Raw genomic sequence first — 24518 nt, 5'->3', positions numbered from 1 at the left:
TGTGAGCAAAGACCTACCAGTGGACCCTATTACTGACAAGGACTTTGGTCTAGTAAAGACTGTCTCATCCCATAGGTGCCTTAGTCTTGGACTTGCACCAAAATACGTGTTTAATATTCAGTTTATGATTCAATTGTTTATTCATTGGTACAAAAAGCATGTATTTGGCATTTCCTATCTTTGAACAAGATGGCGCATCAAAACAGAGGCTGGAGGCTTGAATACCATAGTGCTTTTAGAATCCCATTTTCTGTCTTCTTGTATAAAACAAGAGTTCTTATTCCTTTAAAACTTGATAGACATTGGCTATTGCTTATCCTTGAGTGATTTATTTTAGGAGTTGTAAATAGATTTCAGGCTTTGGTGAAAAACAGTGAGAAACAGTCTAGCAATTAAAACTCTTAAGATCTTTCCAATTTAAATGGATAACAGTTTCCAAAAGATTGGCTGCTCAGAAGGTTGCCTTAAGTTTTAAGAAGATATCTCTAAAGAAAACATATAATGGAAGAAGTGGAGAAATTCACTCATCAAAATGTAAAGTGATTTCATTTATGAGTAATATCTATATCTTATATTCATTTAAAATAAAGGTTAGGGTGTTTAAGCCTTTCTAACGTGGGAGGTTTAATTTATATAACATCCTACCTTGTGGTCACCTCTGTCATTTACAGCATTCCCTTCCTCATTCTTCAGCTGCAGTTTGGGCAACACCCTAGCTGGGCTTATTGAGACTCTCAGGAGCTAGAACATTGTAGGATCTGGAGAAGTCAAAACCTTTTCTCAGTTGGTATTTTTCAATGATTATAGGAAAACAGTTGGATTTTGACTATTTCCTAGATAAAATTTCCATTTAATTGAGGCACCTGAATATTTTGTTGAAAATACAATCTTTCACCATGAAACTCTTTCAGTCCGTCATTAAGTTTGAGATCAGTATAAAACAAGCTTTTGTCAACCACTGGAAGAAGTTAAGATCCTCACTACACTTTTCCGTCTGAAAAATAAAAATGTGCTTTGAAAGAGCTTGTGAAGATTATTACCATACACCATGGTACATGCACACCCATTCTGCTTATTTCCAGCCAGGTCTTTGATGGAGTTATGAATTAACTCTAAGTTTGATTTTACTCGACAGAATCTGTGTACTTCAACAATTTCAAAAAGCGTGCTGTCATTTTGTTGCAGTTAAGCAAATTACTTCACTTAAGTTGTAATCTGGAATTTGTCTTCTCAGTCGAATCTTCTCAAAGTGTACTTAATGGTAGAGCCAAACCATTGAAGAAATTCAGCATGACAAATGGTTTTCCTTGTGCCTTTCCATGTTCTGTGTCTGTTACTGTTGTAATTTATCTTTGGCTATGTAAAACAAATTTCAGCCAAAAGGCATGAATTCTTGCTGTATTCTAGATTGTGTATATTGATTTCTTCAGTGGTAAACATTTCCCTATTTATGTCTTGTTGAACTTTTTCATAATTTTTGGTTTTCTTTTTAGATTTTTTGAACTGAAGTCTAAACCCTTTTCTTTTTTTTTTTTTCACCCACATATTGAAATACTTCGGTTACTTGGTATTTGTTAAGATTAAGTTCATCTGCAAATATTAGAAATACTAAAATAATAGTGGCTTAGACAAGGTGGAAGTTAATTTTTTTATTCTTATGTAAAATAAATACAGACTTTAAAAGTCCAGAGCTGATATGGTGGCTCAGCTGTCATCAGGGACCTGGGTTTCTGTATCCTTAGCATTTGACTTTCATCCTCAAGGTCATCTCATGTTCTAAGAGTTCTGCTGGACTTCCAGCCTCCCCAGTAGGAAGGGAGCTAGAAAAGGGGAAGGGGGACCAGAAGAGCTGTTCTCTTTTTGATAACGAATCTTTCTGTAAATCCCACACATCTCTTCTTCTTAAACGTCATTGGTCAAAACACTAGCATGGTTATACCTTGCTGAAAGGGAGGCTTGGAATCCTAGAATTATAGTTGGATGTCGTATCATCTCAAATATATTTGGTTTTGTTTTTGTGTTTTACTAAGGAAGAAGGGGAGAACCAATGTTGTGGTATGTCATAGCAATTAGCCATATCACTATTTTCAGATCATACTATTGGAAGACATGCTCAAAATAAAAGTCTCAAATTCAAAGTACCAGTATTCATATTGTTTTTGATGGAGTGTAAAAGAAGTGATATAAATAAAGTTAGTAAGCAACTTGCCAGACTGACATGTAACATGAAGGTTTATCTTAAAAAAAAAAAAAATGGACCAAAGATGGGAAAATACCAGGCCCAAATACTTACATAAAAATTTCTAACAATTACGTGAAAAATTTTAAAATTTGCTTATATACCAACCACTTATCTGGCAACTCTGTTTATTCAGAGCGTCTGTGAGAAAAAAAAGAGGGTTGTGTATTTGGTCCAGAGTTATTCAGCCAATGTTCAAGGACAATCCAGAGTTCATGAACAGTTGGAAAATTCTGAAAGCCTCAGAAAATATTAGGCTAGTAATGAGTATTGAAGACTGTATTCTTTAAACACTATGCAGAATTCTTGGGATTTGGTAACTAGTAGAAGATGATCAAAAGGTGATAAGTATTCTGGGTATTACTAACAGATCACCCCAAAACTTAGTGGCTTAAGACAAGGACAGTTACCTACTCACTCACAGTTTTGCAGTTTGGACATGGTTCAGTGGGGATGCCTTATCTCTACTTCACTTGGTATCAGATGGGGTGGTTTAGTTGGAGGGACTGGAAGAGCCTCCTCCATGATGGTTTCATGCACACAGCTGGCAGGTCAGGGCTGGCCAGCAGACAGCAGGCTCACTTCTCCTCGTGGGGCCTCTCCACATGGCTAGCTTGTGCTTCTCACACAATGGCAGCTGATTTCAAAGAGGGATCATTTTAAGAGTGAGCATTCTAAGAGGGGATGTCCCAATGTGCAAGCACTTATAAAGCTTCTACTGATGTCCCAGTGGCCAAAGCTAGTCACATGGCAAAGGTGAGAGTCCAAGGGGAGGGACTGTAAATGGGTGTGTAAGTAGCAGGAGGCGTGTTCCTCAGAGGGGTCACCAGAGTAACTGCCTGCCACAGGAAGCACTAAGAAGGAAAAAAAAGAAGCCATTATTTATTGAGTCACTACCGTGAGCCAGTTACTGTCCTTAATGGCACAACCGCCCTGCAGAGAAGGTATACTTTGTCCCATTTTTCAGACAGGAAAAATGAGATTCAGAATGTTTTCATTGAACTGTGCAAGGTCATATAGCTCTAAGGAGTGGGGCCAGTATTTCAGCCCAGCTGTGAATGCCTCCAAAGTCTTTCCTTTTTCCACCACCTTCTTAACCAGTTGTTCCTTTGTAACTGCTACCAGCATGTCTGTCCTGTGTGTTTTTCCTCTAAGCACAACAAAAGGCTTGGCACCTAATATGTTGCATGTTGGTGTTTTTTGGGTTTTGTTTTTTTTTTGAATCGAGGACAAGAGAAAGAAACTCCTAGACATTCTAATTAACCAAGAGCTCCTTATGCCACAGAGATGCCTAACACTGAGCCGTAAAGGAAGGCACTGACGGTGGGGCTGGACAAGAGACCGGTTCCTTTGGGCTGTGCCCAGTTGCAAGCTCTTTCTTCTCCACAAACCTGACCAGTGATAATAGCCTCTAAAATCTTTTCTAGAAAGCCCTTCATGCTGGTACCTTTTTCTGGAGTAAAGAATTGCAACAGAGGCGTAAGAAATAAGCCTAATACTTTTTAATTGGTGTGTCCCAGATATCACAGCTCTCTCTCGAACCCCCTTGTCAAAATAAGCATGGGTCAAGCACATGGCCATGAAATTCCATTTTTTATATTTTAAGTAGCATTGGGCATGTTCTTTTCCATCATAGTTTGGCAGATCAGAGTTGCCTTTTAAAATGCAAGAAGTTACTTACCAAAGCATTTGATTAATTAGCTAGACCTGTCAGGCCAAACAGAACTAGCTTCGTCTTTTAAATCTCTTAACATGAGCCAATTTTCACAATAGCCTGCTTCATTCATGGCCTCGGCGTTTTAAATTCTTGTTCATTAGTGACCCAGTATTTGGACTTGTCTGGAAGGAAAGCATCCGTCGTGTTAAACAGGGCTCATTATGGATTATAGGTTTTCGAATGGAGATGACGATGCACAAAAGACTGCCCTCCCATTTTCCTCTGAGTCGCTAATTGGACCTTCACCTTGTTTTTACAAGCAAAGGCTAAGCTTCAGTAAGGAGGCAGGCTTTTATAATGTCACAGTTTGGGGTTTGTACTGAAGAGCTGGTGACCTATCATTATCAATGCAGATGTGCAACTAAAGTAAAATATGTGTTTGGTTTTGCTGAAGACAATAAAAGTAATGACTGCTTTTAAAACCAGTGAAACACTGAACTTGATGGAAAGAGAGCTTCATTGAATATATCACCCTACGATAGCTCAGTTCTCTGAGTGACAAAATACAGCCACCAAACACTCAGAAATAAACACTCGATAGTTTAAAAAATAAGTGAAACACAAATCTGAACCCACAATACCCCTCACTGACTTCCAAGGAAATAGATTTCTTATACTCCCAAAGAGATGCAGGAGTTACTGTACCCCCAAGGGTTTAGCATCATTACTGTATATCATACAAATGTCCCCAACAGAAATTCTTTTAAAATTTGCCTTGGTTAAAATAATCCTCTGTTTTGGTATGTGATTTCAGTTTGTTTGAAAACAGTTTGTATTACATGAAGTGATTCTTTTTCTCACTTTCTTTTTATTTTATTTTCTTACAAAATTTACTGTTTATTTCCAATTACTCTAGACCCTAATAGTCTGTTTTGCTTTGGGCAGAATTCGTCTATCTGTTGAATTGCATTCTGTTTGTTGGATTTCTTTCCAATGAATGTCTCTCCTATGGCTTATTTCAGTGGCAAAACATTAAACTACTTGTTTAGGACCTTCAGATTCCTTTGTAACATTTCCATACAATCACCCCTCTTAATAAACCATGTCCTAATTAACTCACCGTACCCTCTGGTTTATGTGTTTATGGATGTGACTCATTAAAATGCTGATATGCGAGTTCCTTTTGGTCTTAAAAGCAATGGTTTTCCTGGCAGTGTGATCAATTTCAAGAATTCAGATTTCATACATTTGAGGTTAGCAAATTCATCAGACAACCTAAATGCGGAATCATGTTAATGGAGTCCTGGAAGCTGCTGGTGTTAAAATGAGTAAATTAAGGAGTCAACACTCTTATTTAGACACATTAGATAAAATAGTATGAGAGCTCGGACTTAACAAAAATCAATTCAGCACAAAGAGTGCACATCCATCAGGGCCTTGTTATGATGTCGGGGGAGCAGCAGCCTGGTTTTATTTTATGAAGAATGCTACCTCAGCATCCCCACGTCCTTGGACGGCTGTGACATTTGCTGCTACACAACTACTTCGAGCAGCCCTGGGGTGCTCGGGGACTACTCCAAGTACATTAAAAAATTAAGTTGGCCTCAAGTGATTTACTGAGCTCTCTGTTGAAATCCTTGGGTTTTGCTTGTCAATTACACAGTAGTTAGTCTCCTTTCATACAGACTCATCAAGCAGGAGGTTGTGAGCGCTATGCTGATGATTTGTGCAAATTATTTTTCTATCCAACCTTCTCCCCCAACAACAACAGCAGTAATGAAATCAGCTTACATCCCAGGGACGGCGTGGATGTTTTCTCTACACGGTATCTGGGCTTATTTCGCCGTAACCTCTGGGTAGAGATCACCCCTCTTCTGAGACTTAACGCACCACTTCAGCTACTTATCCAGTGTCACAAACCCCAGCCCCTGCCATTGGCCACAACTGTAGAAAAGAAGTTTAAAATTTTCTTTTGACCTACGTTTTGCACCCCGAGAGACTTCAGAGATTTTATTTTACAGATGATGTAATAATCCTTGACTTCATTTTACTTTTATTATACACATATTCTCCGTGCCAAAAGAGAGTTATCAGAACATACACTTTGCTGTGGTCCCTCTATTAGCTTTTATTCAAAAAGCTTAATTTCACAGCCTTAATTATTGTTTGCAACTGAATAAACACTTAATATTTATTTATTTAATAACTTAGTAATCTTTTTTTGTGGGGTTAGGTAATTAGATATTTATTTATTCCTAATGGAGGTTCTGAGGGTTGAACTGATGACCTCATGCGTGCTAAGCACACACTCTACCACTGAGCTCTACCCTCCCCCCATTTAATATTTATCGATAGTAGTTCAAAATGTGTAACTTTTAAATTTTTTTACATGATATCTAATATAGAAGACTTCATAATCTCATAAAAGTAGAAAAGAATTGTATCAAAGAAGCATTACACTCTACCCATGTTATTGGCATAATCCATCTTCCTGGTACCTTTTCTTTCAATAATTTTAATTTTTTAAATGAAAGTAATACATGCTCATGTCTAAAGTTTAGGAAAAACTAGGAAAGCATAATGAAGAAAATAAAGATGGCATATAGTCTCACAACTTAAGGGTAAATCCTGTTAGTAATTGATAGTCTTTCAGGATTGTTCATATAGATTTTTGTATGTATATAGATGTATAAAGTTTTCCTCTGTGTGTTTTATGCATGCTGTTTGCAGCTAGTCCATGCAACTAATTTTTTGCTATTTTGGCACATTTTAATGTGCCGTGATTTATTTTAATTACCTGCTGTTGAAATTTAAGTTGATTCTGAGCTATTATGTTTATGAAGTTTTTTCTGCCATTTCTGAACATACAGCTTCTTTTTAAGAAGGTGAAAGGTTATGAATGTTTATATTTCAAACATACTACCTAAAATACCCTCTAGAACACACTTGTGTAGGACGTTGCCTGATTCTCACTTTACTTTTAGGACTAACTTGGGCGCATGGTCATTCATTTATTCATTTACAGCCATTTGCATGCTTCTTATGCATTAGGCACTGTGCTCAGTCCAACAGTGATGTGAAACAGATGGCTCTGTTGCTCACCTGGAACTTACCATGCAATAAGTGGAGACAAATCTGACTTAATAATAGTGCAAATACCTTCTGGTTGGAACTTGTGTTATGAAGGAAAAGTTATAGGGAGTTTGAACCTGATCTAGTGTGGGGAGTCAGGAAAAGCCTCCCTAAAGAAATGATATTTGACACTTGAAAGGTGTGGTTGTAGATGGGATATAATATACCCTGAGTTACATCATGCTAGCAACCATTAAACATTACATTCCTACTGGGGAATGCTAGGTATGCTTTGGCATATTGTAAGTCAGGTCGTTTTATTCCATTTTATGGCTAGACAATAAAAAATACTCTACAGAGTCTCTTTCCACTCCTTTCTCTTCTTTGTGCCCAAAAGTACAATGATTAACATACGATGGTCCAGAACCATTTTTTAAAGGAAAAAGTGATGCCCATACTCAAAAGAGGTGCACATCACTAAGATGGGATTTCATCTTATGGGCAATATATTCAGGTTACTCAATGCTACTCTTGGAGCCAAGTGAGTTTCAGACCCAGTTGTCTAATAGTCATCTTTAAGAGTCTTTGGCTAAAAGGAGAGGGCCTGGAGCTCCATAACTAGGCTGGAAACAGAATGCCTCTAAGTCTGACCTTCTCTCTTTGGACATATTCCATTCATCCCTCTGTCCACGCTCACCAAAATCACTAGTAACTAACTGAATATCTTTGTTTCCAATTAATCAATTTTTTAAAGTTAGTCTCAGCATTAATTTTCTGTAGACAAAATACCTTTGATTCTTTGATAAAAATTGCAAAATGTTCTTTTACTATATAAAACTATGCAGACACTATTTCCCTAAAAGAAGTTCAATTAATGGATTAATTATTAGCATTGATGAATTAACACAGAATAGTCCATGATGCAAAGTGAGTTTTATGTTAAATTAAGTGAACGTTCTTATATATGAGTCCCACAGGACTATAGCTACTCTGTTTCTTTATCCAGAGGAAAAAAATGACCTATAAACATTGTTGATGCAAATATAACCATTTAGGATGCAGTGGGTTGCTGATTTTCTTTTTTCTCTGTGAAGTACATGCTTGGTTGACTAGGATTCAGTGAAACCTCTCATTAGGGCACTACGGTTCATTAAGACTTAAAGAGGCATCACTGAAATTTGAATTGGCCATGCTGTGATCGCTGGGACTCTCTGAATGGTAATCGGGCAACATTATGCTGTGTGCTTTACTTCTGCAATGGTTTTTAGAGTCTTTTTTTCCTTTTCTTTTTTTAACTTTAATGCTTAAGCTTTGTGTTATATGAAACATTGGGAAGGTTCTTAGGGATGGTATCTTTCTGCTTACAAATTGAGATTTCAAACAGTCAGATTCTTATATAAACCTTTCAAATTTGAGTATGATGCAGTTTGTTTTCACTTATTAGAAAGAGCCTGTTAGTGTAATCTTTCTTTCTATTTTATTTGGAGCTTAAACTGAATGAAGTGTCTACATGTTGGTATAGCACTAGAAAAATCAGTAAGCAATCTAGATATTGATTTATTGAATGTCCAACATGCAGATTGAGAGGAAACCATATTCAAATGTAATAATTTAGTTAAGAGTGACCTGAAATAAGGTCAAGCTATTAACTGGCAGGAAATTACGAGACAGAAGCATGTTGTGGCCAGACCCACAGGGGAAGGACTTGTGTAACCTACGTGAGAAAACAACTTATCTTCAGGCATCTGAGAATTAGTAAGTTCTCCGTAACTGGACCAGCCAGAAACATTACTTTTACCAAATGGACCCAAGAGATTAACCTGCTTTTGCTGTGCTGGCTAGAAAGACGCCCTCATAAGTAATAAATTTATCCTTTAAAAATATGCCTTTAGAAATAATTTAAACTGACATTATCTGTACCGAGTCCAAGTGGCAACGAGTTTTGCTCTCTACGTACTGTTAAAGGTCAGTGTTGGTTATTTTATCTGCACATTTCACTCTGGCCTGTGGCTGTGAGTGTGCCTCCTTGGGGTGGCCTGCATTGCAGAGCATCAGAAACCTCACTTTGCTCACCTGGTTTCCTCACTCCTGTGTTTCCTCAGTGGAAGGAACTGGTGACCACACTTACCTTACCACCTATCCAAGGTCTAACAGAAAATACGTGTCCAATAAATATTTGTTGAATACGTTAACTTCTCTAGATTCCTACCATCCAGCACAGTGACTGACACAATTATATCCTTAACAGATGTTGTGGGCGAGTGAACGAATGGATGCATGAGTGGGAGAATTTACCATTTGTTTGATGAATGTCTCCAATTTGTCGATCTGGCTGACTGAAGACATAATCCCAGGCTTACAGGGAAAATAAATGTTTAGTGGAAAGTCTTTTCAGATATCCTATTGGAATATCAATGTAAGATTTGTTCTTTGGCAATCACTTCTCAACATTTCTACTCCCCTCACACCCCAGTTAAAAAAAAAACGGGGGACCAATAAATACAATTAGCTGAAACTCGGTGTGTCTATATGGGAGATTTCTGTGGAGAGTGCACTAGTTAATGCATATATCTTTACTTGTCAGTGTATCTCAATTTCATTGGTAATGCATGTTGAGCTTTGAAAGCTGTTTTACTCTTTAGATAACAAAATTGAGAAATATATGTTAAGCAGAAATACCCTGATTTACAAACAAGTGATCAAATCACCTACATTTTCAGTCAAATTATTATTATTATTTTTAATTTCATAGTCTACCTTAATCTTAAATAAGGGAGAGAAAACTGAAATTTCTATCATAATGATATTTAAAATATGGCTTAAAGCCCACTAGTGGATAGATCTTCCATGGGAAAATGATGGATGATTTTAGAAACTTTCATTTTTATAAAGGTCCAAGGGCTACTTACTAATGGCATTACTAGCCACCTGCCAAGACATAAAAGTTTACCAACACTTACCATAAACTAAATACAATACTGAAATTGGAAATCATTCAGAAGTTACATTGCCCTTTAAACCTTAAGTATGCTGCCAGTAACTAAACACACATACATGTTGAAGGTAATTGTAATTCTCACAATTTTAGGAAAAGATACTTTGTTAATGTCGAGCTGTCCAATTGTTATAAGTTTGCCGTAGTTTTCATTCTTTATTTTTCTTGCATTAAGTAACACTGGTACTGCAGGACAGGTACATGGTGCTGTGGGACAAATGTGCGGTTCACACTGAAAGCTTGTTTTATGCTTGGGAGGCACCCTGCCTGCATTGGGTCCCTCCGAGACCAGTGTTACCACTGAAAGACATTGAAGTCTAATTCCAAAAAGCCTTGAAAACGAATTGGGGCCTTTCCTAAAGGTCTTTCTGGGAGGGAGGTGACAGTGAGTGTTGCAGCAGATGAAGATGTGGATCTGGGCTTCCTAATACTCCCACCTATCTCAGCCATGCTCTCCAGAGTTCCCTGCCCAGGGCACCCTCTCTTCTCTTCTCTTCTCCTCTCTACCTCTCTCCTGTCCACCTCTCTCATTCTTCAATCTTCCTTAATTCTAAAACACAGTATTTTAGCCTTGTCCTATAGGCCTGTGACACTGTCCTGTTCCCTCCTCAGCCTGATCAATTCAGTGAAGACCAGTCTTTACAGAACTAGTAGAGGAATGAAGCCAGGGAAGTGAGGGGGGAAGGAATTGTAAAAACATGTAATTTAATTGATTATGATTATCTTATTCCTATCTACATCTTGGTTAAACATGGCATTCTTCTAACTAAAGCAGAGTCAAAAATGTTAAGATGTTACCTTCCTCAGTTTGGGTTCCCCACACAGTGGAGCCTGAGACAAGGATTTGGGTGCAAGTAGTTTATCTGGTTATCATCCCAGGAAGTAGAAGTGAAGAGGCAGGGAGGAGCTGGAGAACAGGGTGAAACCCAGCAAAGGATACGTGCTCAAGCTGGTGCCCTCTGAGGGCAACTGAGGCTCAGTCCTGCTGGGGACCCTTTGAAGGAAAAGGTAAAACACACAGCCTCAGAAATGTCCCTCTAAACAGCACTGTCCAATAGGGCTCCCTGATGACTGAGACGTTCTGTGTCCACAGTGTCCTCTGTAATAGCCCATGTGGCTGTTGAACATTTGGAATATGGCTATTGTGACTGAAGAATTGGATTTTGAATTGATTTAATTTGAATTAATTTAAATGTAAATAGCTATATATGGATGGCTAGTGACTATTTTATTGGGCAACGCAGCTCTAAAGGATCAGGAGCTCCAGCATTAATCACTAACTCCTATTCACCCATTTGTGAAGGTTTTTTGGAGGAAAGGGTGTTAAGACCCTTTTACTCCCAACCTACCCAGCGTGGGGGCTAAGATGTCTGCCAGGGCTTAGGAGGAAGGAAAGTTGAAAGAAATACTGTCTCGGTGTCAAGAGACCACCCTCAACAGCTACAGAGGAAATCACATCACAGAGAGGCTGAGGGGAGATGCTGGAGGCACACAATAAGTCTTCTGCTATTTTATAGGGCATTGAAAAGGCAACAATTTGGTACATGCAAATCTGCCTTTATGATTCTGTATTTGTAAGAAATTTAATTCCGGTAATAATTCTGAAGTTCTAAGTTAATTTAATGATTTGAAACTTTGAATATTTTCTGAATAGCTGCTTTTTTTTCTTTTAAAACTTTAATCATTTTAATTTTACTTAAAGTTAGTCACCAGGACAAAACTGGCGCCTCATTATTAAGTAGTATTTTATAGTGTTTTCAATGATCGCATTTTGAAATGCAAGTAGAAAATGCTATTGATTTACATTTTTATTTTCATAGAAGTGTATTTAAATTAGTTTCAACAATAACGAAGACTATTCCACGTAATTTGTCACTAATGACTGCCATAGCTTTGTAAATTGCATAAGCTAAATAAAAATAGTATAATGAAAAAAAGGTAGCAACTTCTAGTTACTCAAATTATAAAAAATGATGAGGCTCTATTTTCTTAAAGTTGGATTAAAGCCATTCTATTCATATTTAAATTTTTAAAAATTGAATTTTCTGAGAAAATACTACTTGTCCCTAAAGACATCCATCAGGTTCTAAAAATATAAGGTTTATACAGCACAAATGAAGCTAAATAACACATTCGAGTGCTACTCTGCAGATATTAACACACAAAATTTACTGTTACTTTTTTCATTTCTATAAAATGACTGTTTAAAGGTTAGGAATAAAGGCCAAAATTTGCATTTAAATGGAGATATTTTAAGAAGAAATGCCGATTTGTGACCTTTACCCTTGCTGCTAGTGTAGGTTTTTTTAGGTAAAAGAATCAAACTTCAGAGAAAATACTAGAAGTGGAAATAAATTGATAGAAAACATTTAGCATGACTGACTTTCCAGAATAGTGTGAAGAGTGTTTTCATACCCTTATATATAGGGAGGGAAAATTACACTTTGTCGTAAAATTGATTCAGTCACATAAAATGATGTTTGGCAATGGTGGTGAGTAAGTGGTTCCCACTGGTATAAATCAGGGGTCCTAAATGCTGCAGACTCAATGGAAGCGAAGAGTTAAAATCAGAAGGGACCAGTTAAGTGTATGCTGGAGATCATAGGCTATCAAGTTTCTTTATTCTGTGTGTTTATTGTATGTACTTGGCTATTTTAAGATTCTTCAAAATATCTTAGGTCATTTTTACATTTACAAAATCTTTTGCACTATAATATCTACTCATTAACAACCAGAATCATTGGCTGAAATGACTTTATTCTTCTATCTTCTGGACTGTACTAGTCATTGTTAAAGCTCAGTAGATTTAGGATAATAGACAGGGAGGCAAAATTTTTAAATGTGCGTTAATGATTCCTCTCTGTTCATTAACTAGTTGTGTGTCTATGAGAATTTATATGTATTGGAATGAGTGAATGATAAAGAGAGATTGATTTGTTAAAGCTGACTCTCCCTTTATCATGGTAAAATAGAACTAAACAGAAGACTTATTGAATTCAGTTTTGCTATTATATGTGCATAAACTCCTTTTAACAACTATTTTATTTAAACTGTGTCAGTTCCTTGGTAGTGTTGGTTCTCTTACCATTGTTTTTTATTTATTACTTGGGTTTTGGACACATGAGGGAAAAGAGAGCCTTAGAACTCCAGACCATTCTATGTGCAGAGGTTCAGGAATCAGACTATAAGGTGGATATTAAGGTGGACACACACACACACACACACACACACAATGTAATATTACTAAGCCATAAAAAAGAATGGAATAATGCTATTTGCAGCATCATGGATGGACCTAGAGATTATTATACTAAGTGAAGTAAGTCAGGCAGAGAAAGACAAATATCATATGATATCATTTATATGTGGAATCTAAAAAAAACTGATACAAATGAACTTATTTACAAAACAGAAGTAGATTCACAGACATAGAAAACAAACTTATGGTTACTAAAGGTGTAAGTGTTGGGGGGATAAATGAAGAATTTGGGATTAACAGATACACACTACTATATATAAAATAGATAAACAACAAGGACGTACTGTAAAGCATAGGGAACTGTATTCAATATCTTGTAATAACCTATAATGGAGAAGAATCTGAAAAAGAACATATATATATATATATATAAAATGTTTATATGTATTTATATATATGTTGTGTGTGTGTGTATATGTTTGTTGTTGTACAAACTTTGTTGTACACCAGAAACTAACACAGCATTGTAAATTAACTATACTTCAAAAAAAAGAAGGAAAAAAAAATAAGGTGGACACATGAAGTCATACATTTGAAACAAGAGTTCTGCTCATAAATGAAAGAACACAAGAAAGATGAGTTAACAACCATAGGCCATGGTGAGTCCAGGATTCTGTATTGGGCAGATAGACGGCGAGATCTAAGCCAGTTGACATAGTACCCGTAGTTTAGAGAAACTTGGCATCATGGAGGTTTGGAAGCCTTCATCTGGGCTCAACCACTGGGACACTGATATGCAAGGTCTGGAATTCAGTTCTTGCTTCACAGCTTCCAAAAGCCTGAGTGAAGGTGAAGGAAGCAACCAGAGGGACTAACACAGGAGCATAGTCCCTGTGGAACTGACTCAGAGGAGCCCACCTGGTTGCAGGTGTCCAAGGTCAGAGTATCATTAAGAGTCGATTGTCACCTGCTCAGGTACTGGACCAGAGTGATTTTTACTGCCATCACTCTGGGAGGGGTCATTACACCATCCTCTCAGAAACTGGAACTTAAGAAACCACTGCCATTTCAATTCCATTTTTATCTTTATTACCTATTTCTTAGTAGATGCCAGACACTGTGCTTGGTCCAATCACACATATTACCTTGGTATTACTTGGAGCTAAGTACTATTTATTCAGCTAGCCTTTCCCGCACATTGCTTCTTCAGAAAAAGTCAGACAAATGTATTACAGGCATGGTAGAAATGTCAGTATGCCAAATAACAACCATAATGAAAGGTTTTACCATGGGCTCTTCTATTCCTATTTTTGCTAAACCAGTTTAGATCCTTAAGTAAATACACACATACACACACACATATATAATATGTATATATACATACACACACAGAGATATATACACATACGTGTGTGTGTGTGTATGAATTCCCTGAAAGATTGCTCATAGTTATTAGACAAAACAAACAAATAAGCACACGAAAACCACCCCAAATCAGTAAACACACAAAAGACTGAAGGTTCCCAACTACAAAGTATTTGGGAAATGATAGGTGAAGTAGAGTTAATCAGGTCATTTAAATTTTACTGCAGTGCATACCAGCGTCTTTCAGTTAGCTAATATGAAGTGTAATATTCAAGAAGGACTAGTGTGTGCAGAGTTTCCCAAAATCAGGGCCTGGGAATAGTTTATATTGAAGCATCTTGAGGGGTAAGGGTCCTACAGCACAAATCGGTTCAAATCCCAGAGTCTCAGTTTCATCCATCAATAAGCGAAGCTATCCTCAGGAAGATTCAGGCAGGGATGCTGGGTATGGCCTAGCTGGTTGTACCTCAAAGAAGGCGAAGGCAAAGGGGATTCACAGACGGCCCAAAGAGGATCAAGGCTATGACGAGTTCTCCATATGAGCCAGGATTCTTTAATCTAAAATGGCAGTGACTCCGATGGAATGTAATAGAAATGTATAAAATTATACATGCCATCCATACTATTTAATCTGTACTATTTAATCAAATTCTAGAAGACAGAGCTGACTATATAAACCCTCCCGTACCAGCGTCTTGAGGATTAATTTATGGGCAAGAGCTCTGTAAAGGGTTGTTAATAGGAAATCAAGCTTTTAGAGCTATATCTTAACTTTTGGTGATGACAGACCTTGAAACAGAATACCAAGTTGAATGAGTCAGTTTGGCAGAAATATACATAGGAACCGAAATTTTCCCTCCTCGAAAAACATGTCTGTACATAACTAACAATAGATAACAAATTAGATGATCGAGAAATATTTGATGAAAGAATGAATGAAAGTAGATTGTAAAAAAAAAAGCTGTTGTGCTTCAGATAGTTCATAAAAGTTGTTTTTCCAAAAGACAAGAGATAGAAATCCTGTGATTAGAGAGGTGTGATTAGAGAGGTGTGATAGATCGGCCTGTAAATTAAAGGTAGATGATTTTTTTCCTTTTTGTTCATTGTTGATTCCTGAAGACTAAAGTGGGAAGTGTTTATTATATATGCATACTATCTAGAAAGTATTATTAGATTTTCAAAATGAATTTTGTCTTCCCAAGGACCCCATAATAGGCTATGAGTGAATTTCTTCCTAAGACAGAGGCTTACCATTAGGACATTTTTGATTGTCTAACAGACAGGGAATTGTTACATAAATTAACAAATGAGCTTGCTACAGCAATGCAAAACTTCAGATGTGCTTAGGAACCCCTAGTGAGGATAATAATATCTGTGTGTATCCTTGAGAACAAACACAGCTCAACTTTTTAGTATTCTTGTTATTTAACAAATTGCAGTATGGATGAACATGTCACAAAGCCTTTGAAATATGTTTCCTTTCAGTAATTACATTTCTTTGTAAATTTCTGGCCTTCACTGTATGTTGAAAACTCCTGCCTTCTAATTTCTGAGACTGAGTGTCTGATATGACCCTAAAAAAGGGAACTTGGGATAAGAGAGACCACTTTTTCATGGAACTGACAGTCAACTCAATAAAATGATCGTTTTGATAAATCTTTCCCACTAATTAGCAAAACCATATTCTAGTATAACAATTTCTCATGCTTTACATAGGAAACACGATACTGACAGATTTACCTGTATCATGCTCAACCAGGGAATTTCATTTGATTAGTGTTTTGCATTTACTAAAATATTATTTCCATCAGGAACATTTGAGCTCCATGGGGAGTTGTCAGAATGCTGTTGTTGTTGTTGGTTCCATGAAACATTCCAACCAAAAATGACCACAGAAATGGAGTAACACCCGAAGGGAAAATGAAGACTGTGAAGCACAGCCAAAGCAAACAAATGAGAAGGACTAACTGAAAAAGTGCTAAGTTAATACCATGGGACAAAAGTGATTAATAAAGATATACACAAGAAAGTGGCTGAAAGTTTTTTTTCCTGGTTGGTAGGATTTCACTGTTAAACAAATATCTTGTTGGAGTTATTTGCTTATATTTGTGTATGTGTGTGTGTAATCTTTTGCCCATCTCTTTTGTCAGGAATCATTAAATTCAGTGCCCAGAGAGATGCTGTAAATCAACTACTATAAAATTAGGGTGTGCTTGAGACTCATGATTAATTGTATAAAATTCTTTTACAAGACCAGACAATAGTTCTACATTTTATGTTATATTAAAAATTGAGAAAATGTCATTTGTGATATCTAACAAGGCAGAACATTATTATGCTCATATTGAAAGTCTGACTAATCTGAATGGATTAAAGGTGCCTTGTGGAATATCTTGTATTAGTTGACTAATTCTTGTCCTCATTATTAATGTTCTGAGGCAACTGTAATACCTACAAGTAAATATCTATTCAAAATAATTTCATAAACATTGCTTAATCATCACAGACTGAATATTGTTTGCTGTGTTAATGCAGATTAAATAGCATAAATTTACTTTTGTCTCCCTTAAAAAAAGTTTTTTGAAAAGCAGATTAGTGAATGCTTGTCACTAGTGCCAAATCTGTCACCCTTGATAAAGCTGTTTCCCATCTTTGGAGAGCTTAAACACGATACCCTGAAGTGTGTTCACTGTCCCTTATGAGCATTAAGTGGCTTGTAAGATAAAAGAGAAACCAGAAGCGAGAAGGTTTCTATTACAGACCTAGTCATATCATGTAAAGGGATGGCGTGGATTAAATCCCAATCGCAACCCTTCCCCCACTCCCTCTCATCTGCCAGAGCGTCAACTGTCCTCTATGACATACAACTGAGCAGGAGACATAGAATCGCATTTTTCACAGGGATTTGAAATGTCTTTGCGGTCATGGTCTGGCAGTAATAGGACCCATATGCTGTGGGTCAGGAGGAAAGCTATCTTGAAACAGAAGAACCCATCCCTTGGCCCAATGACCTCAGGAAAGGTTAGTCATTTCAATGCATTTTCCCTTGAAGCCTCGTGGGGGTTGTTTGGGGTACTTTTTCCTCTGTGTCACTCTAAGTTGTAGAGGGGTGGGTAACCACATATTTTCTGTAAAGAGGACAGTATCCATGATAAGCAAATGGTTAATGTCAGTAGCAATACAGTTCTCTTCCAGGACACCTGTTAGATGATTTGTTGTGGATTGATTTGCATTTCCCTTTGTGATTTTAGACTCCTTTTGGCTTCCTGATACTTTAAAACACAAGTCTGATGGAATGAGAGATAGGGTATAAGAATTTGATTTAATCTGAGTACTTGGTAGTCACTGGAAAACCAGCTTTTGTCTTAAGTTACACTGCCTCTGGAATGCCAGCATTTAAGACAAAGCAATCTAATTTGAGTGATGGCTGTTGGCCCGTCTCCAGCTGACACGCACATACAAGTTATATGGATTGGGTCACTTGAGGTTTCCCATTTCCCATAAAATAATGTTTATCATGGCCTGATGGGACTCAGAGTTGGTCCCTAAGTAATTTCACTCTAGTCTCTTGCAGTCGTCTGTGAGCATGACCCCAAATTGGCAGTGACATAGAGGTGTTGGTCGTTTAAAATGCTGCTGGTGGACATCCTCAGAGGGCTAGTATTTTGGTACAATCCACACTGAAAGAAGGAGAGCTGGTTATATATATTTTGTATTAGAAAAGTTTTTCTTCCACTGCTGAATTTCAATTATAGATATAAGCAGGTGTTTTCTAAAATTTTGATGAGAGTTCATCAGAAATTCTCAATATCCAGCTGATGAATCTCCTAACTGCTACATAACCTTTGTTCCCTGTTTCCTCAGATTGAAGAGGGTAGTGAAAGTAGTAACAATGATTCTCCTTCCCCCAGCTCCCTTTTCAGGGGTGTCTGTCACACACCCCTCTACCTGCTCCTGGAGGGAGCATGATTTGAGATAAATGGGTTGTAAAATATCTCGTAGAATCTCCATTTCAAACTATTTTCCTGAAATAGTAAAATGACCAAGCTTTAAACTTATCCCTTACTGTTTTTTTCAGGGATTTCCTTTGTGGGTACTTGTTCATTTGTGTCCAGGGAGGCTGGGGAGGACCGTAATCAGTTCTCTTATCAGCCAGGACTACATACATTAAAACCAAAAGAAAGAAAGGAAAATTGAGTTAAACTGACTCTAAAAATATTGATGTTTCATCACTGGAAAGGTTGACAGGTTCTTTCAAAGGGAAGTCATTTTGGAAGCTTAAGAATCTTTTTCACTTAACTCTACTTTTTGTTCTTACCTAAAAGCTCATCACAGGTTCTCCTATAATATTTTATCATGATTCTGATAGGTTTCAGAGTGAAGAATGGAACATGGCTGAAAGAGTGCAGGGCTCGTGCAATGACCCTGCACTTTCAAATAAGCCGAAGTGATTTGTCTTCATCAGATATTCTGTAATGATGGAATGACGGTTCACTCTGTTACTGAGTGAAAATAAAATCTTGTGATATTATTTCAAAAAATCCATTTGTAAATTTTAGGTCAAAATCATGAATGACTCTAAAAGTTTTTAAAAATATTTAACAAATATTATTTTAATTTTGCTTGCTTTATCATTTATACTCTAAATGTCTTCCTTTGACCCATATTAGAAATACTTCCACTGAAATCTCCACACATCAAAACAACTGTGAAATCAGAGAATTGGTTATATAGTTAAATGACTGACGTTCTATAGGATAACTTTATCACAAAGGTAATGAAGAAAAGAAATTAAATAGGCATTCCTTTGAAACCTTCTCTGACAATCAAATCAGAAGTTTTGATTGAGAAAGTCCTTTATGAATGTAGATTGAGTGAATGAACTAATTTCTTTGCAACTTGTTCTAATAGGAACTTTCTACTGATGTGAGGGGCAGAGGGAAACCCTACCGTCTTCACTGTCATGAAAAAAACAAATAATGGGTCTTTGAAATATTTCCTCTAGCTTTCAACACCAAGCTTAAAGTATTGGAGAATACCTGAGATTAATCTTTCTAGTAAATGCTTTAAAAAAAAGGCAGCCCTTACTACATATAATATATTTAAATGACACTGTTATACAGCTTTCTTAGGTGATCAGATAGAAGTGTCTTGATGTTCTATTGAATTTCAGCTCTAACATCCTTCATCAGGGCAGCTACTGCAATACAATGTAATAAATGAAAGTTGAAATGGCATGATTATATGTAAACTTGAGTTTTGTCTTATTACCTGCCACTTATAACACAGTCAAAGACCATGAAAGAAATTACATCTTCTAGGTAATAAAGGAATATTCTATGATCTTGATACTACTTTCACCAAGGTTGATTTTAAGACTTCTCCTTTGGGTGGAGTTTTATAAAATAAAGCCATGCCACTTTCCCCTCTAGACATTAAGACATTCTATTGATTTTCTTTCTAAGTACCTTTCTTATAGTCTCCCCAGAGCAGTAATCATGAGCTCTGGGTATTTCACTCACATTTGGAAGTATTTTCTTAAAATTGAGACCTACCTTTTTTTTCATGATGGTTCTTTTCTTTTGTACTCTGTTTGTAACACACCTAGGAAAGTATAAAATATATATTGTTATTCTTGGTAGCGCTTTATTACTAAGGCAGATATAGTAGCTTTAAAGAGGGCATTGACAGGTAGATGTTTAGAATCTAGCCAGATATCTGTGTGCAATTAAAGTAGAAAATGGCAGCCTACAATTGTTGAGACATTTTCAAAGCTCTTGGCTCTCCAAATTGATCTTTCTCTATCTCTAGAATTATTTTGTTTTGGAATTAATTATTTCTCTCAGATCCAAGAAATCATCATCACTTGAAATACCATCTATACTATGCTGAAATCTCTTCAGTGAAGCAGTTGAGTCCAGCATCCAATCAGAAAAGAAAATGAAAGGATACAGGCAGGTGTCACCTTCAGGAAAGACGTCTGCAGACAGATTTGGGGTCCATTGCCTGTCTTCACGGGCGTATACCTCTATAGTTGTTTCCTGTAAAGTTCAATTCCCAGAGTATGTGTGCCTCCATCTCTCCATTTGTACCATCAACACCCAAATCTAGGCCTTTTTTGTTTCATACCATGACTGACAATGTTGCCTTCTCTGCCTTCTGGTCTACCAGTCTCAGCTCCCTGTTCACCATCCCAACTCTGATCCCTTGGCTAAATTTTACTAAAACAGCCATCTTATCATCTCATGCCATGTTCATAAACCTTTTTTGTTTCTTTATTGCCTACAGAATATAAAAATCAAAGCTCTTTGCATTATGGTTGGAGCAGGGAGAGAAAGCAATTATCTACCTTAATGGCCTCTAAAGGAAATATTAGCACTGCTCTTTAAACTTATTTTTCATCCTTTTAAGTTTGTATGTCTGTGTATTTTTCATAACATATATGCTTTACCAACATATTAGTACATAGATATAATTGGCCAATAAATATACATATAATGGGGTATGCTCAAAATACATTTTACTAAAAGAATACACACACACACACACACACACACACACACACACACACACACACACACTGTAGATCATTGATGTGACTTTCTTATTTCCTTTTTCCTTTTCCACAATGTGGGGAGGGCAGGTAAATTAAAACTAACCTGGACACCCTCTCTGCATCTGCTACAGGAATTTAGATCGGCTCATCCTTTCCTTTAGACAAAAGCAATTGGTAAACATGGTCTAGCCGTTTTTTTTTTTTTTTTTAACCTCTTTTCTTTCTGACCACTTTTGTTCTCTTTGGAATACTTAAAAGGGATTGCCAATCCAATTCTTGTACTTTGCCTGGGCTGGCTTTTATTTGCTCACTCTTCTTAACTCCTTTACTATTTTACTGGACTCTTTATGCATAGTCTTGTCTGCACAGGTTCTCTTCCATTCTCCCTCGTGGTAGTCTTTTTCTTCAGTCTTAGCTTGCAGTACTAGGTTTTGATGCTGTCAGCCCACAAGTAGTTTCCAAACCCCAGGCACTCCATGATCATTTAGTGCTCTTGGTGTTGCCATGGCCACCATCACCACCATCACCAGACTGTCCTGCCCCCATCCATTCACTTCATCACTCTTGCACTCCCTCCATCACATGGAGATCTCAGTGCAAATTCGGAGACTGTCCTGGCTTTCTACTTCATGGTTCACTCACATTAATTATGGGTTGTTCTGGCATTAAGAACTGAAAATGGCATTCCTGCCATGGTCTTAGGCTCTCAATATTCCATACTCCCTTCGTGGTAATATAATGTATTTCTCTGGAAAAGCCCAATAGTCTGGGAGGCAAAGGTCTAGCTCAGAAAGATTGATTGAAGGATATCTCCTCAGGACACTAATTGCCTTGCCTAGAGCCTGTTTCCATTTTTTTTTCCACTCTAGTCTAAATTGCTATACTTCCAGACAAAGGGGGTACACATTTCTCTCAAGAAGAAAAGTGTAAACAGACAGTTCCAGTCAAGCTAGTCCTGATGATTACTGTGCTTAAAGTCAACTGAAGACAACTAACTTTCCAAAGGAACAGTAGAATATCAGCAGAAGAAAGGACTTGCTATGTCTTCCCCATGAATGATACCTGCACTCAAGTTCTGCAATGTTCTGGCCTGTCTGCTGTCTTAAACTTACCTTCCATCTTCTCTTTCTAATACTTCAATCCTTTTGAACTATTCTCCATTCTCTAGACAGCCTACCTCTCTGCCTTTGTCCTTGGCCCAAAGGCCTCCCCTGCACAGCCACCCTGTTGAAATCCTGTCCATCCTTGCATACCTAGCTCACATAAAGTAACTATCATCAAACAGCCTCTGCTTCCTGTCTTCACCAAAAGTAAACTCTCTTTTTCATCAGATGCACTGTGGAATGGGGGGGGGCATTCTTATTATGGCCTTATCACATCCTGACTTTATGATTATTCTTGTATAGTTTTTAAAAATTCTTTTCATAATACCTAACGTTCTTGTCTATAAGTTCTTTGAGGACAGGTCGTATTCATGTTTGTATATTCCTGACTACCTAGTTATAATGATATTAACATATTGGAGGCACATTTGTATTTCTAGAGGGGATTATGACTGAAAGGAATGATTCACAATGATGTTTTCTTCTGATGGAATTTTTTAACCTGACACTGCTGAGAATTCTTTAATCAGCAGAGACAGTAGTGCATCATTCTGACATTCCTTTAAGGTACATATTTATTCAGAGTCCACCCTCTTACAAGAAGATATTTAATAGAGAGAGAGACAGAGAGACAGAGGGGGAGAGAGAGAGAGAGAGAAGAAAGAAAAGAAAGAAAGAAAGAAAGAAAGAAAGAAAGAAAGAAAGAAAGAAAGAAAGAAAGAAAGAAAGAAAGAAAGAAAGAAAGAAAGAAAGAAAGAAAGAAAGAAAGAAAAAAGAAAGAAAGAAAGAAAGGAAGGAAAGAAAGGAAGAAAGAAAGAAAGGAAAGAAAGAAAGAAAGAAAGAAAGGGAAAGAAAGAAAGGGAAAGAAAAAGAAAGGAAGGAAGGAAGGAAGGAAAGGAAAGAAAGGAAAGAAAGAAGGAAAGAAAATCTGTAGCTTGATTATATGCTTAGCCAAGAAATTCTTTTGCAGTTCTAAGGAAAAATCTTCAGCAAACCCAATTACTCCCCCAGCAATGCACTTCAAAGGAGAGAAGAATGCGTTTCTTGTACAGAATTCTTGGATATGTTTGATCATTAGTCAGGGCAAGTAGTTTGACTTGAGGCTATTTACTCAGCAGGAATAAAAAGTACAGCATTGCTTCAACCGAGAGGAGTGTCCTGTCTTTCGCCAAGCCGAATTTAATTTGATCTGTCGGAGAAGTAATAGAGGTTTGCTATAGAAATGAGTCATGATCAGTGAGATTTGGTTGACTTTTGGGCTATTAAAATACTCTGTCTCCCCAAATGGCTTTTTTCAGAAATAATAATAACAGAGATACTTGTCACCAAGTAATTGACCAAGAACCTGAGAATTTCACATCGATGGTAGTTATTGAAACAGTCTTTTTTTTCCTGAGTCTAGGCTTTGCTCTAACACTTGTTTCTTGTTTGTTTGTTAAGTAAATTAATTAATTAATGTATTTATTTTAATGCATGTGAGTGGTCTATGGTTGATATTTGTTTCAACTAGAAAGTGCCACAAAATATTTTTGATGTAGTGAAAATATAATGTAATATAATTAGACTTCTAATTACCAATATAAAATATTTCGTGGAGAAAATCAATTTAGGAAGAAAGTGGATTTAAGTGTCAACATTAAAAAAAACTAAATGCATATTGTCTTATATGAGATAGATATTTACACTAACACTTTCTGGAAAAAGTTGCACATCATCTTTCAATGTGTAATTTTTCAGCATTTATATTTTTAACTAAATTTAATTTCAGTTATAAGATGTTCATTACCATTTGGCACATTCTTTTTCTTTTTATTATTGAAGTATAATTGATGTACAATGTTGTGTTAGTTTCTAGTGTACAGCAAAGTGATTCAGTTATACATATACATGTTTATCTATTCTTTGTCAGATTCTTTTCTATTACAGCTTATTACAAGATATTGAATATAGTTCTCTGTGCTATACAGTAGGTCCTTGTTGGTTGTCTATTTTATATATAGACGTGTGTATCCCAGACTCCTAGTGTATCCCTCCCTCTTCCCTTATGTTAATCATAAATATGTTTTCCAAGTCTGTGAGTCTATTTCTGGTTTGTAAATAAGTTCATTTTCTGTCTGACTTATTTCACTTAGATGATAATCTCTAGGTCCATTAATATTGCTGCAAATGGCATTATTTCATTCTTTTTTATGTCTGAGCATTATTCCATTGTGTATATACACCACATCTTCTTTATCCAACCTAAATGTTGATGGACATTTAGGTTGTTTCCATATCTTGGCTATTGTAAATAGTGCTGCCACGAACACTGCAGTGTGTTCAGCACATTCTT

The 24518-nt window shown here is 36.8% G+C and overlaps 1 protein-coding gene and 1 long non-coding RNA gene across 4 annotated transcripts in view; one reads left to right on the top strand and one right to left on the bottom strand.

The window, feature by feature from the left end:
* Positions 1-24518, top strand: part of MACROD2 (mono-ADP ribosylhydrolase 2) — a 1889921-nt gene that overhangs the window by 760762 nt on the left and 1104641 nt on the right. The gene's annotated exons all lie outside the window — the stretch shown is intronic.
* Positions 17831-18682, bottom strand: LOC140687340 (uncharacterized). The gene is made up of 2 exons (XR_012061554.1): positions 18594-18682; positions 17831-18207 (listed from the first exon to the last, which is right to left on the bottom strand). It is a non-coding gene; the product is annotated as an uncharacterized lncRNA (long non-coding RNA).

Source organism: Vicugna pacos, chromosome 19 (genome assembly GCF_048564905.1).
Source record: "Vicugna pacos chromosome 19, VicPac4, whole genome shotgun sequence".
NCBI lineage: Eukaryota > Metazoa > Chordata > Mammalia > Artiodactyla > Camelidae > Vicugna > Vicugna pacos.
Note: the sequence above shows the minus strand (reverse complement) of the source record. Positions and strands in the feature narration are given on the sequence as shown.